Here is a 7,786-nt window from a genome sequence, read left to right on the forward strand (position 1 = left end):
AGCATAAAGGGGGTGAACCGGTCGATCGGCACCGGTTCTTCACTCTCCCGAGCACATCTTAGGCAACGGGCACACTCCCGGGTGAGGGTCGGGTTTACTGCACCCGCTGGGTTGACTCTGGCGAGGGACACAGTGTCAAGGGGCCTAAACAGGACCCGCTCATCACCCATTATACACCCGAATGCCGCGGGGTGCAGATACACTTCCCTCTCTCTCGGGGCTCCGTCTTCGGAAGCTCCCTCTTCTCCCTTCAGCGAAAGGCGTCCGCTGATAAACCTCTCACCCATTCCACCCGCCTGGTGGTAAGTGATATGCGCCTCCAATTCCACAAAGCTTTCTACTTGGCGTTTTCCACTGCGCCAAGGGCAGTTCTTAACTAATTCTAGCTCCAGCGTGCCTTCCCCTGATCCCATCCTCGTCGCCACGTGCGGGCCGGGAGCGGTCCAAGGCCCTCGGGGGCGCGCGGCGGGCTGTGGCCAGCAGCCCTGGCACGCGGGTCGGGGAATGCAGGCCGGCAGACTAGAATTAGGCACGGACGCGTAGCGGTTGATTAAAGATTATTTTACTTACACCGTAGATGGTCGCGGTGCAGGCAAGAAAACTTGCTTGAGTTGCAGTTACAGACAGGAAAGAAGAAAAGCGGACAAGAGTTCCTTCCACGCGAACTCTAGCCCAATCCGGTTGAAGGCTCTAAAAATGCGAGCCCATCATGTCAACCGAAGAAAACAACTCGGAGAAGAGCTCTGGATACACTCACACGAAGTTTGCTAGGCTCCGTGGAACTTGTGCGCAGGGAAGGGGTTCGTCGAGGGATCGTTCAGCGACGAGGAGAGGCCAGAGGTTGATCAGACCCCTATAGCCTTCTTAAGGTACACGCTGGGTCCGTTAGGCTCCGCAGCACTTAGAGTTCATCACGAGATGTGAAGTCCTCCTCCTCCAGATGGTTGCGGAGTCCTCCCTTGCGGGGTTCTCCTCGGAGTTCTCCAACTTGGGCGGAAACCGCTCAAGCCTCTTATACGGCTAGCAAGCCAATCACTAGCCGCCACGTGGGAATAATTTAGAACTGGCCAATAGTGGGACACATATTTGCATGCGGGTGGCGGGAACTCCTTTGTACCGGGGTTTTCTCTTTGCAACTGAGAAATGCACCTTGAAAAGAAAGCTCCTCGTGGCGGGAAATAATTTAGCAGTGCCGAAGCGCGCGCACACAAAATCACACCCTTGGGTTGTGACACTTCTGATCACTTAAACTGGTTTATGTGTAACTTCTGTCCCTAGCCGGGGCCTAAGAGTGGAACAAATCAATGATGATACTTTTGATTTTGTTTCAAAATATGTGCAAACGGGTTTCTGTTGTTTGTTTTTCTGTTTGACTTCAACGTAACTTCTATTTATTCATGTATTTACTATGTAAGAACTCAAAGGACATGCCTCATAAAGTTTTCCTTATATTGAGGGTGTTTTATTTCGTTGGGCATCTTCAAGGTTGGGGGGGGGGTTCTTTTTGGTACGTGTTTTGTGTGCATGGGTGTTCACCTGTGTCAGGTGTATTCTGGAGGTGGTTTCCAAGCAAAAAGTGCTTATGAGAGAGAAGAGAGGAAAGAGAAGAGAGACAGGGAGAGAGGGAGAGAGGACTCACTGGAAAATATGTATCTAAAAATATTTTTTATGATAAAGTTACAGATTCTCTATTCCCGTGCTGTCAGATCTATACATCCTGGCACTTTTTCCTGGTCTTCTCTGTTTAAGTGTCACCTATATTAGTCTTATTGTTACTGTTCTGAATAATACATTGCTTGTGGTGCTGTGAAGATATTGGCACCTTTAAAAAAAATCTGGCAACAAGTATTTAAAGAAAAAAAAAACAAACATATTGCTGCCAAAAAAAAAAAATCAAAAGCTTATCCGTAATAATTTAACAGTCAATTTAATAAGAGAATCAGAGGAAAGGAAATGAGGTACATGGCACAATCATTTTGCAATAAAAACATTTATTGTGATTCAAAGAATGTAAGATTGAATAATATGTACCAGGTGTCAGTATATGCACCTAAGAAGCTTATTGGCACAATCAAACCAAGTAAAATATTTTTTTCTTTATCTGTGATTGAAAAGACACCTCATCCTAGGGATATCCTTTTTGCCACCTGATTGCCATGCTACAACTATCTAATAACACAAAAAGACTGTAAAAGGAACTTCACCTTGAAAATACAAGTTTATTTAAAAATGAACAGATAGCATAAGACAACTCTATCCTCCTGAGCAAAACCTAATGGACAGTTCCTTTGAGAGAAGTCATCAAAATATTTATGCTGATGGTCACAGCTTGTACCCCAAAATGCCTGTACCCCAAATGCTTGTACCCCAAAATATATTTTATTTTCTTTTTCAGGTGTTTTCTTAGTCCCATGAAATATGGGCTTTGCAGACAATGTTTTATTATTATAGGGGTACTCATAAGCACTGTACTTTCAGTATGGATCTTACATTTATATATAGCATCTTTTATCTGCATTACGGCAACCTGAAGTAATAAAAAAAATATGAGATCAACTTTTAAAAAATCGCACATTTTAAAAATAAATATTTGGGTTTCTTTGTATTTGCCATCTAGTTTCAGAATCTCAATCTTTAGGTGACACCTCTAACACATTTTCAAGCTGTTCTTAACCACAATTAAGAACAAATGTTTCCTTTTTTATTTAAAAAAAAAAGAACATTTACACAGTTGCTTCATTTCACGAGTTGGGGCTTTGAAAACAATGAAAAATATTGTGAAAATTGGTAATACTGCATCTGGAAGACTTCCAAAGCACTGCAGAACTTCACTATCAAATCTCCAACATGTAAGCCAATTCACCAGTTGTTTCCAAATGTATCCTAAGTATCCTGTCTCTCTCTGGATAGCAATTGACATTTAAGCCAATGGTGCACGTCCACAATTCTCCTCTACCAGTTCTCCTGGACTGTCGTAATGCATTTCAGAGCATTAATGTTAGAATACCAGTTGGCTTTCTCTGGTTTTCAATATGCTTTGAATAAACTGAAGCTCTTCCTGTACTAGCCACAGCTATGCTTACTGAAAACTCCTAAGTTTAATGCCCAGTTTGGTGCTGTACTGTGTCCCAGAAATCCATCATCATGGACCTGTTGAAAAAGAATTTTGCTAAATTAAAATGCATACATACACGAATTCATAAACCACTAAACAGAAGTATTCTCACTTATCAACCCCCAAACAGCCATAATTATTATAACGCTGACACAGCGCACCCTGAAAAGCCACGAAGTTTAGGCGAACCTGACCTATTCAACACATGGCCACCATAATCTAGATATACATGCATCATGCAGGACCTCCCCTCTGCATAAAACCTTACAGACTAGCAGAGTTTCCGCAGCTAAAAAACAAGAGTTAATCCTTGTTCTTCTTCTGAGTTTGTTCTGAAGTTTTGTTGCCAGTTATGTACTGTTTTTTTTCCTACAGAGCTTTTGCCTCATTCAGTGCAGACAATGGATGATCCTCATCAAATTAAAGTATGAACTACTTCACAGTGTAGCCTACAGTCTGATTTCTCTGAATATTTGGCATTGTATAGCACATCATGTGTTACATGAGTTAATGTGTACAGAGCAGAGCCTCCCTGACCTCAATAGCAGTTTTGAGTGCTCCACAGGTCTGCAAAGTAGACCCTAGGTGTCTCATCTGGGTATCCAGAAGCTGAGTAATAGTGTCCACCTGCAAAAACATCAGATTACATGACACGGTGAGCATCACAGAGGCAGAGGTAGGGATAGATTTACGCTCTGTTTTTGGTATCATTTATTTAGTTCCTTCATCACAGTCTTTCCTATTCTATATGCTGAATGAGGTTCTGAGAATAAAATAGTAAGTGTTCATGTAATTGAAGACTGTATCATAAAAGCAACTTACATTATGGTACTTCCTAACATTTAAGTGTTTTATTTTACAGCTTCAGAATGACTAACATCAAGGGGAGATTTTTCATACATTGTTTCCTAGAGTTTTTCAAAAACTTAAAACCTGAGGGGGGAGGAGGGAAATCATTCCTTAACCATAGTAACCCTTTGCTTCACAAGAAGTTAGTAGCAGGGGTGGGAATCTTTAGTGTAACTGGTAGCAGCAGCAGGTCCACATTCTTGTATGTGGACAGGTCCCTGGAGAGGGATGGAAACATGCAGTTTGCCAGTAGTTTTGTTGAGCCCCAGCTCAAGTCTGGGATCGTGCCCGGTATGCAAAAGCCAATAAAGATACCAGGGGTGAAAGTATAAAGATTTATTGCTAGCAATACAAGGTGCAAGCGGAATAATTTCACGTAACAAGCACAAAGATTCTTAATTCTAAGCATCTTTTATACAGGAGTATTGGACCTTCATAAGCATTCTTGTTTGCTAATTGGTTATAAGGGAGTGACGCAAGGAGTTCTTTACTGAGCATGTCTCTATACCTGTGTTTTAGCTATGTATCTCATTTCCATACATGTATGTTTCATTAGCATACTTTCTCCCCACCCAGGGGTGTGATTCTCAATATTCAAATCAGCTCTTTGCCCTAGTCCTCTGATTCTGCTTTTGTTTTCAAGCCTCCTTTATCTAAGACTGTCTCCTCCTTATCATTGCAGATGGGCATTAGTTACATAACAGAGACTTTTGCTTGGGCTATGTGTAGTGGTTTCTAGGTCAAACCTGACATATAGAGACTCTAAGCATCTAAGCCTGCTGATTTAATTCACCCTTGTGGCCCAAAGTACTTTATTTTTTTGGTGTTGCTATGTCTAGGGGTTTTTCTACATGGAGGCAGCATTGTGTTGTGGGACCAATAGGCCTGAGTATGCCCTTTCAGCCAAGTTCTCAGACAGGCTCCAGACCCCGTTTGCCAAACTCTTGGCTTGTCCCTGGGCATGGCTTTCTAGCTCCCACTGGCACAGTTCTGAGTTTGGAATGTACAGTCAACTCTCGTGGGTATGATGTGAGTGGGGCCTTCCAGTGCTCCATTTCTGGTGTAAACATGCTCTGTGAGACTGATTTGGATCTGGCCCTAAGTGTGTTGCCCCAGTTCTAATGAGAGTTTGCAGCAGTGCTGGGGAACTGATCCCAGGTCTCCCAGGTTTGTACAGTGTCTTCATTTGCTTCTTGTCCAAATGCTAGGAAGCAAACAAAAGGCAGCCGCAGCTTCTTGTGCATTCATTTAACAGGCAGGGTCTTGATTCTTTCTCCATCCCAGGGTCTGAGTAATACATCATTTTTTTGCCTCTGTCTTCTTAAATAGGAATCTAGATGAACCCTCAATATGCATCACGGACACCAACAAGGGGAACATCAGCTGACCAACGGTCAGTACTGATATGGTAAAAGGACACTTGGAGGGACTGGACATGTTCACATCACCAGGACCAAAGGGACTTCACCCACAGGTAATGAAGGAATTAGTGAGTGTCATAGCCGAACCACTCGCAAGGATATATGAGTACTCATGGTGCTCAGGTCAGGTCCTGGAGGATTGGGAGAGGGTCAATGTCATCCCAATCTTTAAGAAGGGAAGGAAGGAGGATCCAGGGAACTATAGACCGGTCAGCCTTACCTCTATCCCAGGGAAAATCCTAGAAAAAATTATCAAGGAACACATCTGTGGGAGCCCGCTGGCTAATGTGATGCAGAGGGGTAAGCAACATGGGTTTATAGCAGGCAGATCCTTCCTGACTAACCTAGTTTCTGTTTACAAGGCCACCAAATGTTTAGATGTAGGAGTCGAGGTGGACATTATCTATCTGGACTTCAAGAAGGCCTTTGACATGGTATCCCATACCATCCTTATTCATAAACTTAGATTTGCTTTGGATGATTATACGGTAGAATGAGTAGCATACTGGCTCAGGGATTGCACTAGGAGGGTGGTGGTGGATGGGTCAGTGTCAACCTGGAAAGAAGTGTGCAGCAGAGTAAGTGTGCAGCAGAGTCCCTCAGGGCTCAGTTCTGGGGCTGGTTCTGTTCAACATCTTCATCAGTGATCTGTACGAGGGGTGGGAAGCACCGTGTCCAAATTTATGGATGACACAAATATATGGAGTGAAGCTAACATCCTGGAGAGGAGGAATCAGATCCAGGCTGACCTTGACAGACTGCGGAAGTGGGCAAAGAGCAACAGGATGCAATTCAATAAGGATAAGTGCAAGGTGCTGCATCTAGGGAGAAAAAACTGCCATCATACCTATAGGCTGGGGGGCAACCGTCTCAGCACCACTGAGGCAGAAAGAGATCTTGGAGTCACTGTTGACTCCAGGATGAACATGAGTCATCAATGTGATGAAGTAGTTGGCAGAGTCAATCGCACCTTGTCGTGTATCCGTAGGTGCTTCACAAACAGGTCCAGGGAGGTGATTCTCCCTCTGTACATGGCACTGGTCAGGCTGCAGCTGGAGTACTGTGTCCAGTTCTGGACATCACAGTTCAAGCGGGATGCAGACAACCTGGAGAGGGTCCAAAGAAGAGCCACTCGTCTGATTGGAGGCATGCAGGGAAGGCCCTATGAGGAAAGGCCAAGGGACATTAACCTTTTCAGCCTCTCCAAGAGAAGATTGAGCGGGGACCTTGTGGAAGTGGACAAATTCATAAGGGGAGAGCAACACAAAATGGGCAATGATCTGTTTACCAGGGCACCCCCTGGAACAACAAAGAACAATGGCCATAAGCTACTGGAGATTAGGTTTAGACTGGACATTAGAAAAAAGTTCTTCAAGGTCAGGGTTGCCAGGATCTGGAATGGGCTTCCAAGGGAGGTGGTGTTCGCCCCATCCTTGGGGGTCTTCAAGAGGAGACTGGACAGGCACCTCGCTGGGATCACATGATCCCAGGTTTTGTGACCCTTTTCTTGCCTGCCAGGGGCAGGGGGTCGGACTAGATGGCCCACTGAGGTCCCTTCTGACCCTAGAATCTATGAATCTATGAATCATCATGAATTGCTTGGATTTCATGGCACCAAAGAAAATAATTTGCTAAGGGGAAAGAATAAAAGGATGAATTGTTACAGAAATAATGCTATTTTTAAGCACTGCAGAGGGAATTAGAAACAATGAAGAGTAAAGTAAATATTAAAGGTGCATACAAAAGGTACTTGACACCTTCTATCTCTAGCAGGGCAAACAGCATTACCACAAAATGCTGTGATGTTACTCGATTCGCAAGAAGACAAAAAGTAGGAGGCCTGAGAGATTCCAGCTATTCATTTGTTTAAGAACCTGAAGAACAGAAAAATGAATAGGTAAATTAAATCTTAATAAGAGTCAAGAAATAGCACTGCATTGAAAGCCCATTAAATAGCTGAACTTTGTTAATCAATGTGAACAACCCCATGGCTACCAAGAATACAGTTGCCTTGTACCTAAGTTGTGTAACACATTTACTAAGCGCCTTGTGTTTCTTTCTGGTGACTGGGCCATGTGGAAAATAATAGCTTGTTACTCATATCAGTTAATGCAGTTACTTTTTCAGTTCTGTGAAACTGCACATACTAATTCTACCACATGGCAGTTTATTCACAAACCCTCATAAATCAGTGGCAGAGTGAGAAAAAGCCATTTAAATTTAACTATTGGGAAAAACCTATGGTTTAGGTGACTTTGAACAGTGGTATTAAAGTAAGTGCAAAGGATGGCACGTTAATGCACGCAAATAAGGGGCAAAGCGTAGGGGGTGCACGTGGGTGCATATGCACCCCCTGAGCATGGTGGTGCACCCCCTACAAAAAGGCACTGCCATCTGTGGG

Source organism: Alligator sinensis, unplaced genomic scaffold (genome assembly GCF_000455745.1).
Source record: "Alligator sinensis unplaced genomic scaffold, ASM45574v1 scaffold288_1, whole genome shotgun sequence".
Lineage (NCBI taxonomy): Eukaryota > Metazoa > Chordata > Crocodylia > Alligatoridae > Alligator > Alligator sinensis.